Source organism: Gambusia affinis, linkage group LG22 (genome assembly GCF_019740435.1).
Source record: "Gambusia affinis linkage group LG22, SWU_Gaff_1.0, whole genome shotgun sequence".
NCBI lineage: Eukaryota > Metazoa > Chordata > Actinopteri > Cyprinodontiformes > Poeciliidae > Gambusia > Gambusia affinis.
In genome coordinates this window covers 4,730,867-4,745,826 of record NC_057889.1, presented here as the reverse complement: position 1 = coordinate 4,745,826, position 14,960 = coordinate 4,730,867, and the positions used below count along the sequence as shown (strand labels likewise).

Genomic DNA, 14,960 nt, shown 5'->3' with positions numbered 1-14,960 from the left:
AAAGCGAGAGGAGTGCTCACCATCTTCTCCGTTAAGCCTGGCTGACTAATTCTTGCTGCTAATTTGCGTTTGGTTAATTAACTAATTACTAAGGATGTCTGAGGGCGAGGCTGTCTGTCAGCCTGTATCAGTAATTATTTTCATCGTTTTAATTAGAGTCACACTCCTATACTCTATTTCTCCCTTCCCACAAAGCACACACACACAGACTCACACACAGACTGAAGCATCTGACTCTGTAAACAGTTTGTCACAACCAAGAGAACCAAAAACTTCAGCAATACTCATGGGACACAGGTTAGAGATATTCTGCGACTATCAGCTTTGATTGATAGTTGACTTGTTTTGAATGAAGTTTCTGTCCATCCCATTTAAACTCAGTCTGTCAGTCCATCCTATCATCACTCCTGACCAAGAGCATGAGATACTTAAAAGTGGCCTATTCTGCTTCCTTTGACATGTTAGGTCTTTAGGTTACACAAAACATGTTTACATATTTTACACAAAATTATTCTTAGATAATGAGATTTTAATCTGAGCTCCTTTCAGATTAACATTAAATCCAAATAAGCTGCTGGTGGCCACGCCCCCCCAAAAACGTGAAAATGGCTACAAACAAATAAGCAATTATACAACCGTACATCTTTGAAAAGCAGAAGTAGCGCCATCTGTACAACCAACAAAAATGCAGCAAGTAGTTTCTCAATGGAAAGTCAACAACAAAACTCTTGTCTTTTCCAGCAGCCATTGTACAGTGCATACAGTAACAAAACCAGCTGACCAAACGGGCTAGGCTTCACTAGGGTTGCTAGGTAATGGGCAGCCTGCTGATTTGTGATGTTACATTTAGAAGGTTTCTGAAACAGCTCATTTTTCAGACCCTGAAAAACATCTGGATGTTTTGTTTTAAGCATTCTTGTTGTTTTTAGAAGAAGTAAAGACCCAAATGGCAGTAAAAAAAAAAAAAAAACAACATGCAAAATATGACTTCTAAATTCTTTGAACTCCTTCAAGTGAAGCAAAGACTCTCCTCCAACCCAGAGGGGGAACGTTACCTTTTTTCAGTCGAGAAACACGATCTCTAACTTGGAGGAGCTGATTCTCATCCTGGCCACTTTACTCTTAACTTCGAACAGCTCCAGTGTTCACTGAACCACATCCCTTGAAGAAGCCGACAGAACCATGTTATCTGCAAAAAGCAAATATGAGCTTTTGTTAAATTCTGTTTATTTACATAGCACCAAACCAAAACACATTTCATCTCAAAGCACGCTACAAATAAATGAATTCAATCCAAACAATCCTGGTTATCAAACAGCTCAGTCAAAATCAAATCACCCATAGACTGCATCAAGTCATTCTTCACACGGAGCAAGCACGTAGCGACAGTGAAGAGGAAAAACATCCTTTTAACAGAAAGTAAACTCCAGCAGAATCTGCCTCAGTCTGATGGGGTTTGAGAAGACAGAGCAGGTACACAAAATGAATCTGCAGCACTAATCCAGCAGAGCGTTCCACTGAAAGTTAGAAAAAAATAAGACCACGGCAGTAGTAACTCACTTAGCAGCTTCCAACATGTTACACTGCAAAAACACATCTTACCAATTATTTCTGGTCTAGGTTTTAGTGCACTTGAAATAATATAAATCTAGTTTCTTACAAGTTAGTTTTGTCTTATTTTATGTGTAGTTACGGTATTTCTACTAGAAACTAAACCAAATATATTTGGTAAGATTTTGTGTTTTTGTAGCGTAAAGTGTAAATAAATCCCAAATAAACTTTTTTTTTATTTTTCTGAGAGACTGTCTAAAGAGGTAAATAAGCTTAGACTGGGGGAAGGAGAAGAACATGGTCAGTTAATGTTGTCATGTTTTTCAATTTGTTTTTATGCTGACTGATTTGTTGATATGGTTTGAACTTCACCATACATTACTGCTGTTATCTGCACAGTTTTTCAGTTCTTGTAAATCGTTTGTAATTCTTTGTGCACAAATACTCATGCACATCCTGAACATTTTTCAGTTTTAGATGTCCTTATTTAAATGTGTATTTCTTCTAACCCAGATATGTTATTTTTGATAACTGTGCAGAATTATTTTCTTTATTTACATCATAATTTTTTTAAATCTTCTCTCACTAACCTTTCACTGGCTGTTTTTACACCTGAAGTTCCTGGTCAATAAATGAAGCCAAAGCTTATTTATGTAGCACTTTTACAGCAGCGTCAGCTGACCAAATTGCCTCACAATAATCATAACATCATGGATAGATAAAAAAAAAATGTAATTAAGTTTCATAAAAATAATAAAATCTGCAAAAACTAATGATATGAATGAAAAACAAGACATATCTCATTTCAGCTGCAGTGATTTACCAAAAGGAAGCCACAAAGTCTAATCAGTGAGGTGAAAAAATCCCTTCTTTACTGGTGTTGACGGTCAAATAGAGGATATTTCCATACTGTTCTCACTGCTGTGGTGTTGAAGTCCTCGTTTGCTTTTCTGTTGTTTTGATGATATTTTTCATGCCAAGGCTAAAATGCCTCATCAGCTTTCTGCTGGGTCAGATGCTGGCAGAGAGAGAGCGACGGACAGATCTGTAAATACAGAGCAGATCTGCAGCAGAGCGGACGCACAGCAGATTTCAGCCCAAAAAGCCAACTTTAGTAAACAGGCAGAACTAATGAGGACAGTGAATGCACACGCACACACACACACACACACACACACATGCAAAGGAAAAAAAAAAAAACGTCAGTGTCTGAGCATTTGGAGGCCTCAGGGCCCTGAGGCCAGAGCAGCCCAGATACCTGATGGGAGCAGGGACATCAAAGCTGCAGGATTAGAGAGAGGAGAAAGTGCCGCAGGGAGGAAATGCTAACTTATTATCCGCTTCCCAGCTAATCCTGTTATCTACAGAATATAGCTGTGTTTAACCCCCCTACCCCCCCATACACACACACACACACACACGCACACACACACACACCTCCCTCCAACAACACACACATACGGCGAACCAGGTTTCGGTATTTGGGGGTTCAGTATTCTCCCACAACGCCCCGTTTCCACACTGGACTTCCAAAAACAAAATCGCCTGCCTCTGCATCTTAGTTGTGAACTTTACCAAATATCCAACTCCAGCTTTTTTTTTTTTTTAATCTAGATTATAAGAGGAGATTTGTGATTTTATTTTTGTTTGTTTGTGGGCTTTCAGGTGATGTAACACACCCGCAGGATGACATGGGTGCACACAGATCAGGGTCACTTCTGACTCAGTCAGGCACCAAATTAAATATTATTTCAGTTTTCTCTTCATTTATTGTTTTTACTCAAGTTCATAAATAACATTTAATATGAAACAGTGTTTTTAACCAAGTCACACAGCAGTTAACTAAGCCGATGTTGAATTTGGGTTAAGTCATTTAAATCATATTTCACTTTTTCAACCCTAAAATTAAAAGAAAAAAATTATGGCATAAAGCATTTATTATATTTTATATGTAAAATACACAGGTATGAAATGACAATAGCATCCAGTGTCTTCATACAACATAAAGTGCATATTTATTGCACAATTATGTCGCACCATAAAATACTCTGCTATATAGGATTTCATCCCAATTAAATTCAATCTGATTCATTCCAATATAATTCATATTGTATTATCAGTTGTAATATAATGCGCTAAGATTCAGCTGATTATTTATTGCCAATTGATTTAAAAAAAAAAACCAGCTGTTTGTGTGAGTTACTGACAAGCATATGGTGACAGTAAAGAGGAACAACTCCCTTTTATTAGGAAGAAACCTCCAGTAGAACCAGACTGACTATGAGCAGACACTTATAAAAGCCGCTGATTGTAGAAAGGACATAAATAAATTTTTTTTTTAAATTATAAAATATTAGAAATACAACACCGCTGCATCAGCAGAAGTTCTTCTTATGAGAAAGGGGAACCGGACCTCGATCCAGGTCAGAGACATAGCTAAACACAAAAGAACTGGACCAGCAGTACTTTCTACTGGGAAGAAAAACAAACAGTACACAAAGATATCTAAATCAGCAGTTCTAATCTTTTCCTACAAGGGGGGGGAAACCAAATAGTGTATCCAAAGTTAAATTCAACAATGACACGATCACTGGCTGCTTCCAAGAAAGAGAAGTATCAAAACACAATCCACACAACCAGCAGTAGTTTCTACAGGATATAATCAAAGAAAGTCCATCCATCCATCCATTTTCTTACACCCTTCTTCCCTAATGGGGTCGGGAGGGTTGCTGGTTCCTCTCCAGCAGCGTACTGGGCGAGAGGCGGGTTCACCCTGGACAGGTCGCCAGTCTGTCACAGGGCAACACAGAGACATACAGGACAAACAACCATTCACACTCACACTCACACCTATGGAGAATTTAGAGAAACCAATCAACCTGACAGTCATGTTTTTGGACTGTGGGAGGAAGCCGGAGAACCCGGAGAGAACCCACCATGCACAGGGAGAACATGCAAACTCCATGCAGAAAGACCCCGGGCCGGGAATCGAACCCAGGACCTTCTTGCTGCAAGACAACAGCTCTACCAACTGCGCGACTGTGCAGCCCAATCAAAGAAAGTCTCCAAAGTTAATTTGCAGCAATAGAAAAGACACAACAAAACAAAAAAAGCGCTTGACAAGAACTACTTTCTATAGGAAGTAGTGTGTCGGTGTGTTATTTTTGCTCATTTTAAATTATGTTACTTTTTACAGCTTGTGTGCTTTTAAAAACATTTTGTAAACAGATAAACTGATGCTAACTTACATCATTTTACATGATGCTAACATTAACTTACATTAGTTTTAGGGAACAATCACTCCAGCCCTGTTTGGTCCACTTCAATCAAACTCCAGTTTGTTTAGCTAAAAAGTCCGGTTCGTTTGGACCAAAAACGTGAACTCTGGTCCGCCTTGAAGCCTCGGTCTGAGTGCGGCTGAAGTGTACGGAAGAGGATTAGGGCCACCAAAAAAAAAAAAAAAAAAAATAGAATTTTGACTAAAAAGTCTGAATTCTTTTTTTTTTTCGGTGGCCCTAATCCTCTTCCGTAGAAGTGAGTTCTGGCGCAGTAAATATGTGGCTGACTGGAGATAATTCCAAAAGCAGGAAGCGGACTACAACGCAGGGCATTCTGGGTAAACAGACACACGTCTCCAGCGCCAGGGCCTGACATGGTTAACAGTCTTTCACCAAAGACAGAAGAGGAATCCTCCAATCTGACGATAATCCTTTTTTTTTTTTTACATTTCGTGAAGAAGGAAGTTGCGCTCATGTCTTCTTCAGGGGTTTTGTGTCGTTTCCTTCATTAGCTCTTTGTGCAGCGCCCCTACAGGTGAGGAGGGGAACGGGTTTTTCAAAGGATTCGGTTTGTTTGGCAGAGTGCAGTGTAAATGCAAACTTAAGCAGCTGAAAATTTAACAAATGGTTCCACAATCGAACCGAGTCTCCCGGCCTGTCAGATGTGAGAACACACTTAATCTGTACCAACCAGATGGCTATGCTCTTTGTGGGTTTAGGTGACTAAAGGTTCCTTCAGACGTCACCTGAAGGAACTTTTCAAGAGATTGGTTGCATCAGAAACTTGTGGCATCATCTAGCCTTTAATGAGTACATGTAGACGTCCTCTTTTATTGGTATGCAATTAACAAAACAACTAATAACTCATCATTTAAGGAAGTAACACCTTTTACTTGATTCAATCAAGTTAAACAATGATGCATCATTGTTTATTGAATTTTTCACTATAAATGTGTTTTTTTGCACATACAAAGAGCCAAAACAAATTTACAGTGAACAAAATAGAGAAATTAAACCATATTTTTTGTCACAAATTGTCTTGACGGAGGCAAACATTTGATGCTGAGGTGCTCTGAACGTTAATTTATTGCAGCTTCAAGGGTTTACTTCAAGCCACAATTAGCTCATTGTCATCTTTGACCATAACACCTGTAAAATAAAGAGTGGGAGAAATTAAAGAGGGAGAAGATGAAAGAGAGAGCTCCTTGCAGATAATGTTTATTTGAACAGAAGTAGTAAAAGAATATGTACTAATACATGTAGATGAAGTGAAATTGTCATTAGGCTAATCAGCACTAAACTAATTGGGAGTCATGGACCCTCCTATCTACTAATTCTAACCCTAAACCCCAGCCTATATCTGCAAGCAAATGGAGGAGGAGAGAGGATGAAAAGTGGAGGGAAAGAGCTGAAAATGAGAGCGAGGTATAGAGAGGAAGAGGGAGATGAAGCCTAATTAAGAGTGCTGGGATTTATGCAAATGAGACGGTGCTGATATGGTAATCAGAGCCTGCAGGGCCGTAACAGGCTGTGTGCTGTATGTGTGTGAGTGTATCTAAGAGGCTGACAGCTGGCTGTGAGGAAGGTCAGAGCCAATCAGGCTCTTACTCTAATGCACACTGCCCTCTGGCCACCGCAGCATCTCTCCTTCTTTCTCATGAGCTCGCCGCCTCTCTGCCCCTCGCTGCTATCCCGACACTCTCCACACATTCGCTTTCTCCAACTCGCTTTTTCTTTACATTTCACTGCTTTCCTGCCGTGATGCGTCTTGGCACGACACACAAAAACAGGCTTGCTCACACAGCAATCATTTTCACACATCTAGTGACAAAGTTTCACTGCGTGATGGCATCCACCTCTAATTCTGGATGTTTTAATTATTTGTTTGATAAAGATGCTGCATGTTTAAATAGGGATGATTGATTGATTGATTGATTAATTTTACTTAAATGAGAGAGTGTGTCTCATTTGTTGTAAATATACCAGATTTAGCAAAATACTAGAAACAAACAACACAAAATACAAACATTCATATAATTCACACATAAAAATAAAAAATACAGTAAAAACAAAGTAAAATTATATACAGTTAGGAAATCCTATTTTAAGAGGGATATATAAAAATGCATATATTTTGAAGAATGTTTACAAAACTGTCACAAAAATAAATTATCATTTATCACGATTAATTTCTTATAGTAAGAGTTTTGATTTAAATTTGTCACAATAAATTCCAATTAATGATGCTTCGGGATCGATAGTTTTACTATTTTCTTCACAGTTTCTTAAAGCCTCATTAAATACAAATACATTTTAAAATATATTTATTGTGTGAAGTTTAATGATACAAATTACACCTCGTTATGTGACTGATGTCCTAAAGAAGCACATTACAAATGGGAATGTTTTTCAAGAGCAGTGTTTGTGTTTGTAGGACTGTGATTTCTGTGACACACAGTCACAGTCGTACAGTTTCTAAAAAAGATCTAATCTTATTGTCACTTCCAACGTTATCACAATAGTACTGCCAAATATTGTGATAAAACTTTAAAGGGATTGCATTATGTATTTTCCACGTACATAATGCACAATCTTTATAGCCCAATCAAGTAACTATAATAACTTCGGTTGTTATACAAAAAATCTATTTTATGTCAAGTGTGATTTAAAAGAAATTTGACTTTGAACTTGGGCATGTCTCTTTAAGAAAGTCCTGCTCTTTTCTGGAAGTCATCACAACATGGCTCCTCTATTAACCCTTTAACAGCAGTTTCACCAGCGTTGCATTGAGAAGTAGCTCCTGTAATGACTCGGCAGTTCCACCTGGTGTTTGCTAATTACTGCTGGCTAGTTTGAAGGAGCTGAGTGGGGAGGTGGAAGCTTGGAAACTGCAGCTCTAAGGAGGAGCTGTGTCCTCGAAGGCGGGGTTAGGTCCAACCAGGCATTTCGCACAGCTAAATGGTTGCCATGGAGATTTAAGGCTTTCTCAAACATGCAAGAATCAAGGCAACACACCAGGCTTGTTTTTGATGAGGGAATAACAACATAACAAAAAAAAAGGTTAATTTTACATAAAACTGTCCCTTTAAGTCCGTATCCCAAAGTGAACCTTACATGTCCAGATGTTTCCTTTACGGTTATTTTGATATTTATTGGCTGTTGTTTAAGGCTGTCAGGAAAAACTGAAAACAAGTCCAGAGTTATAGTCCAGAGTATATATTCCTGCTAATTGTCATCTGAGTAGTGGACAGCAATCGCAGTAATAAATGTTTGAAAAATGCTAACAGGGAAGTTAAGCTAGCAGCAGAGGAGAGTCCGAGTCTTCTGCCCTCTGGGAACATTTGGAGCGTATCACCAAATATCAGGCAGCTTTCAAACATATTTAATGAAATATTTCACTCAATTTATGGAAAAAGGCATTTATTGTTCAATTTTCCTAAAAAACAGTGGTACACTGCAAAAACACAAAATCTAACCAAGTATTTAAGATACAGGAGATTGTTTTAAATCAGTGATTCCTTAAAATTGATTGAAAAAAAGTTCTAGTTCAGTTGGCAGATAAATTAACTTACAACAGGGAAAAATGTTTTGTTATAAATTAAATAATCTTCCAATCAAACTATCACTTATTTATCAGTATTAATAAATTATTGACGTAAAATAAGCTCCTATATCTTGGTGAAACATTATTCGTAGGTTAGTTTTATCTTATTTCAAGTATACTAAGATATTTGTGATAGAAACGAGACCAAAATTACTTGGTAAGATTTTGTGTTTTTGCAGTGTTATTCTTGAATTATTGATGACTCTATTAATGCTGTAACACTTTAGTTGCTTTGCAGTGCAGCTGCACTTCGAACCGTCTGCCATTACGTCATTAGAGGCTTTCTGGACCTCACAAGTGGAAAGCAAAGCAGAGCTTCTTGATCATTTTTAAAACCGTGCCATATCTGCATGCGCAACACACACAGACACAACCCACGGCCATGTGGTCATATCAACACATCTGAGCGTAATCCAGTTAACACAGTATCCCAAATGACTAAATTAATCAGAGAAAAACTATCTAGCTCATCTCCCTGCACTACTTTGATGTGTTCACACAAAAAGCACACGCACTCATTTTCACACATGCATGCACATGGATAGGAATCACTGTGAAACATTGGTCTAACTGGGAAATTACTTTACCTGCTCTGGTAATAAGGCCTTAAACCCGTGGAGGAGCCTGTGAGATACAATCAGAGTTTGGGCCGCCTGCGGGGCAGAAAAACACCCGCAGTGACCAAACACAGTCACATGTTCAGCGCCATGAAAAACTGCTTCATTAAATCGCTTTTTTTAACACTTACATGTTCGAATCTGCCAACAAATCGTAATATGAGACAAAGATAATTACAGTGAGGCAGTTTTAAAATGAGGATTTCATTAATTGAAGGGTGAAAAAGCTAACCAAACCAACCATCAATCAAACCTGTTGGATTAAAGATTGTTTATTGTTGTATAAAATTCTGGTTCCAATAACTGAAAGCTTTGGATGTTCTGGATTAGTTTGTCACTTCCTGGATGAATCATTGGTGTGCCCCTTGGCTAATTTTTGTCAATTTCAACTTTTAAGGGGAACTACTATGCAAAATTGACTTTTTTGTATATTTTTATTCTTCCATTTGAGTTTTTATTGCTTCTAAGAACAACCAAAGTATTTAAAAACAAAACAAAATAAAACAAAAAAACACAAAGCCAGTTTTAGTTAATGTTTTTTGGTGACTGGAAAAGAGCAGTTTCAAAATCCTCCCACTGTTACTTAGCAACCCCGGTTGAGCCCAGCTTGTCACCTAGCAACCCAAGTGGAACTCCAGCACATCTGGTCGGCTGGTTTTACCGCTGTATAATGGCTGCTAGAGAAGACAAGTGTTTTGTTGTTGACTCGCCATCCAGAAACCTCTTGCTGCATTCTTGCTGGTTGTGCAGGAGGCTCCACTTCTGCTTTTCAAAAATGTGGGGTTATCTAATTGTGCCTCTGTTTGCAGACATTTTCACATGTGAGTGTAAACATTGAGTTGGGGGGCGTGGCCAGTAGCAGCTTATTTGGGTGACAAAGACAGAAGTGACAAGACGCCCTAAAGCAGCTCATTCTGAAAGCAGCTGGAAATCGACTGAAATCCTATTATCTATGATTACTTTGTGCAAATAAATGTGATGAACATGTTTTTTATAGCACATAGTCATATCCTAACCTGAACATGGGAGCATAAAGGTCACCTTTAGTGCTGCTGTTAGCCTAATCTAGTTTATTCAACTTGGTCGTTTTGACCAGAGTTAAAACAAAGTTAAGGTTTTGTGTAGTGCCTTTAAATTTTAATGAACTTCATCGGGATTATTTGTGGCGGGTCGACACAAAGTAGTACATTCCTGAGATGGAAGGAGATGGATTCATAATTTCTGTATATTTTTTTACTAACTGAAATCTGAAAAGTGTGGTGTGTGTGTATGGATTCAGCCCCTGAGTTAATTGTTTTAACTCCACAGATAGAAACCATTTGGTGAATGACTCACTACCAACTTTGTGCATCTGCAGACTCAAATTTCTCCCAGTTGCTCAGTCAGATAGGATGGAGAGCGTCTTCAAACATCTGTTTTTCAAGTGCTGACACATTTTCAGACAGATGATTCTAGACTTTAACTAGGCCACCCTAACACATAAATAACCATTGCATTGTAGCTCTGGCTGTGTGTTTCAGCTGATGTCCTGCTCGAAGGTGAATCTTGATCCTAGTTTTTATTAGATCTTCTCACCATCTCTGAATGGTTTCCTTGTCTCTTTTACAGAGTAATTATCCTCACAGCATGATGCTGCCAACGCCCATTTCAGCTTCCGTTTGGGATTATTTAAATACTTCTGAAAAAAATGTAACTGAAATGTGGCAAAAAAGTTTTCCTATTGCTTCTTTTTTTTTTTTTTTTACCACTTTACCCTAAAAAATAGATTTGTGGCCTAGTTGCAAAGTTACCCACCAGAGCTGTGGATCTCTGTAGCTCCTCCAGAGTTACCATGGAAATATTTTGTCTGATTAGTACAGAACAGTGCATTTTAAATGTTGGGAAACTTAATTATGACAAAACTTTACAACTTTATCCCTGACCTCGTTGTTGTATCAGTACTGAGAATAAATATTTTGTGTAGAGAAAAATCTGAACGTTCATAGTTTTAAGTTTGTATTTGTTTTTAAATCATGCTAGTATAGCATGATTAACAGAACTTAAGCTGCAAAAATACACATTGAAGTTTTTCAAAAACTTTTTCTCTGTATAAAATCTGTTGCATAATATACATAAGTGGATTACAACAGGCAGGAAAAGCTGCACCTCCTCATTTCTCTTCATATTTCTAAAATGACTGCTGACTTTATACAGACAAAAACGTCTGTAAGGGTGAAAGTTCTAATTACATGAAATAGTTTCCATGTTCCTTTATTTCAGCTAAATTCAGTTTATTTCTGAAGGCTTTTTCTCATGTGAAGAAAATTGGGTTAGTTCTCAGATCTGCAGGCTGACTAACAGTATGACAGTCACTGTATTCACATGTGATCCAACATCTCTGAACTCTTTCCTGCATTGATTAAAAATAAAAATAAAATAAAAGTATGTTAGCCGAACCAGGCGGCTTTGAGCTAAACCAACACTCATGAGTCGAAACCTCCATTAAAATAATGAAAGCAATAAAAAGCAACAACAACAACAACAATAATAAAACCTTTGGAAAACATTTCATAAACCATCAGCAGCCAATTAGAGGAGGCTGCACAGGCTGTTCTTCCTATTTGTGTGTGTGAGTGTGTGTGTTGGGTATTAGAGCGTTACAGCGCCCAGCCCGGCTCTGCCCTGCAGGCCCGACCTTCTAATCATTATCTGTCTGTCTTATTACGCTCCAAACCGGGCCACTCTTAAATAAAATATGCAAAGGTTTCTTAAATGATGACCCGAGGCTGCGCGCGCCGCCGCTGCTCTACATGCTGTTAATCTGAGAAATGCAAATTCCCTTCATCTCGCACTCGCCTTTATTAACTTTTTTGAATTTAAAATTCCACGAACAATGAGTTCTGTCAGCTTCTGAAATGATATTTTCTCTCCTCTTTTTATGTGCGCACGGAAGCGAGTTTAGAGCATGAAATTACCAGGGGAAATATGAGCGGTTTCATCTCTCCCGCACAATTTAATTGGCTGCTTTGCAATTATTAGTTTTTGCTGCTAAAGTTTTTTTTTTAATACTTCACTGTTACTGTTTCCTTAAAGTGGCAGCTCACAACACAGTTTTATTTTTGCCTCCATGTTTGCATGTAATTCCTCCAGTAGCCATTAGCCAGCTGCTGTTCTGATTGGACAGCTGATTCCATGTGATTTGGTTTTCAGATTTCAAATTCAGTGATCCTGACAGTAAATTTGGTTTTCCTCTGCTCAACTTTATCTTGGAAAATATAATTTTGAGCCTGGATTTACATTTCTAGAGTTGCCTCCTGATTTTTTGTCATCATGGACCTTTTTGCTGCTCCCTGCTGTGTCTGAATTTGACTTTTTCTCCATTTCTCCTCTTTCATCTTCAACCTGTTTCTCCAAAGGATCACAGAAAACCATGAGCCGCGTTCCTCACTACTGACCGCCAAGCTAAAGTCTGGATGTGTTCATCTCTGTTTTTTTAACCAATTTTAAAATACAAATACAAAAAATTAATGAATAAAGAAAAATAACAGCTTTTTGTTGATAGCATTTGCTGAGATAAATTTAATCTCAATTGAATTGAGCATTGAAAATATTTTTTACATCATTCAAAGCATCATAATGAATTTGTAGAGAACGCAGTGATTTAGTGCATTTAATTAAAAAGAAGTTTTCAATAATACTATGGATTAAATCTAATAAAGACGTATTAAAAGTATCATAAACATTTAAAGAAAGACAATTACAATCACATTTTGGTGACTTACAGTGAAATGAATTCACAATTGTTTGATGCATTGTTAAATGTATTGTTTTCATTGGTTTTTACAAATAAAATTCTCAAAAGTGTGGCCTGCCTTCGTACTTACTTCCTCTGGATTAATACTTAGTCAAACCAAATTTCCTGCAATTATAACTACAAGACTTTTGCTGTATTCTTCTACCAGCTTTACACATCCAGAAACTAAAATCATCCTTCATTTGCATCTTTGCAAAGTGGCTCAGAACAGAAAAGCTTTACCAGAGCATGATGCTGCCAGCACCATGTTTTCTTACCACTTTTCCATAAAGACTGGATTTGTTTAGTGTGTTGTCCTTTTAACCAACTCTTCCACCTGAGCTATACTACTCTGCAACTCCTCCTGAGCTACCATAGGTCACATAAATATTTCTTTGATTGCTGTTCTCTTAGCAGCGTTAAAAGTGACCAATTTTACTTCCTTGATCAGGTTAGAATTTGTTCATGTGTGATACCAACCATGTCCATTAAATTTTTTGCACAAAAATTATTCTTAGACAACGAGATTCTGTTGATTTTGAGCTCCTATGGCCTCCTGTCTCTTTAAATCCAAATAAGCTGCTACTGGCCACGCCCCCCAACTCAACATTTATACAAGCACCTGAAAATAATTGTGCAAAAACATGCACAATTATACAACCGTACATCTTCTGCTTGAAAAGCAGAAGTGGAGCCTCCTGCGCAACTAACAAGAATGCAGCAAGCGGTTTCTGGATGCCAAGTCAACAACAAAACACTTGTCTTTTCCAGCAGTTATTGTACAGCACATAGAGCAGTAAAACCAGCTGACCAGACATGCTGGAGCTCAGCGTGGGTTGCTAGGTGACGGGCTGGGCTGAGGTTGCTAGGTAACGGATCAGTGCACATCAAGTGTGACTCAACAATCAGGAGGTTTTTGACACGGTTACTTTTCTATGTACCAAAAAACATGAACTTATTGCCAAAAAATGGCCGGGTGGTTTCTAGAGGCAGTTCCAAACGGAAGCATAAAAATGTGCAAAGAGAGAATTTTGCATAATACGACTCCTTTAGGAAAACTTTAAAGAACTGTCAGAACTGTTACATGATAGTTTGAATGCTTGGAAGCAAAATAGAAATAATCTGAGCTAGCTTTAGCAGTTTTTTTTTTACACAGAAATCAAAGAAATTTATAATGTTTCTCTTCTTAATTTAGAAAGTTTCGTCAGCTCTCCAGGAGCATTTTTTCAACAAAACAACTGAAACTTTACCAGTGTTGTCTTTGTTTCTGCCTCAAGTCCTCAATATCGAGTTTTTCTTAAAGATCATCTCTTTATATTTATGCAAACTCACAATATGATTTAAGTGGGGGTTTTTTAGGAGCAACATCATTTGCAATGCTGTTGATTTAAAAAAAAATAGTTTTTACATTTAATAAAAATCCCTAACAACATTCTTTAAACTGGGTATAAATGTATAAAGAAAATCTAATTTAAGCTAGTTTGTTCCCCGATATAAATCTTTAAAACAATCACATGAATTTGTTTTTAGTTTGCACCATAACTTAATTAGTCTCCTCTGTCCGCCCCCTCCTTAGCAGCAGAGTAATGAGTGATGCCATGAACTTGTGGAAACACACAATTGCTTCTGAGAAATAATGACTCTGAACTAATGTTGATTAGAAAGACGCAAAAATAACAAGGGCTTGCGCTTCATTCCCCTAATCACCCTTGTTATTTACTTCTCTGGCGGAGTGCTCACTATGAACTTTAAATGAGAAAACCACAACGTCAGACATGAGAGTCATGAACAAAATTATGATTTTAGACTCCAACAGAGCAGCAGCATGTGATGATGGCAGGTTTTCACCAATCAACATTTTGCAAATTTATTATCATATTTGCTACCAGTTGTGTTTTTGTTGAAAACAGAACTGAAAATATTTAAATAATAATAATATTTAAGGATTGTAGATGAGGGCTAAATGGTGAGTTCTTTCAATGCAGAACTTTTAAAGAATAAAACCAAGCTGTGACGCCACCAAGTTAATTAATTTTGTACAAAAATGTGGCACAGGTTTGATATTAGGCTGGTTATGCTTTATGAACTAGTCAAAAATGAATTACCTCTATAAACCATTATTTGTTTGTTTGTTTGTT

The 14,960-nt window shown here is 37.6% G+C and overlaps 1 long non-coding RNA gene across 1 annotated transcript in view; it reads right to left on the bottom strand.

The window, feature by feature from the left end:
* Positions 1 to 4,980, bottom strand: part of LOC122825133 — a 36,268-nt gene extending 31,288 nt beyond the window's left edge. Inside the window, exons 1-2 of the long non-coding RNA XR_006369586.1 lie at positions 4,831 to 4,980; positions 1,056 to 1,189 (exon numbers count right to left, since the gene is read on the bottom strand). This is a non-coding gene — a long non-coding RNA (uncharacterized LOC122825133). The remainder of the gene's footprint in view (positions 1 to 1,055; positions 1,190 to 4,830) is intronic.
* Positions 4,981 to 14,960: the final 9,980 nt, after the last annotated feature.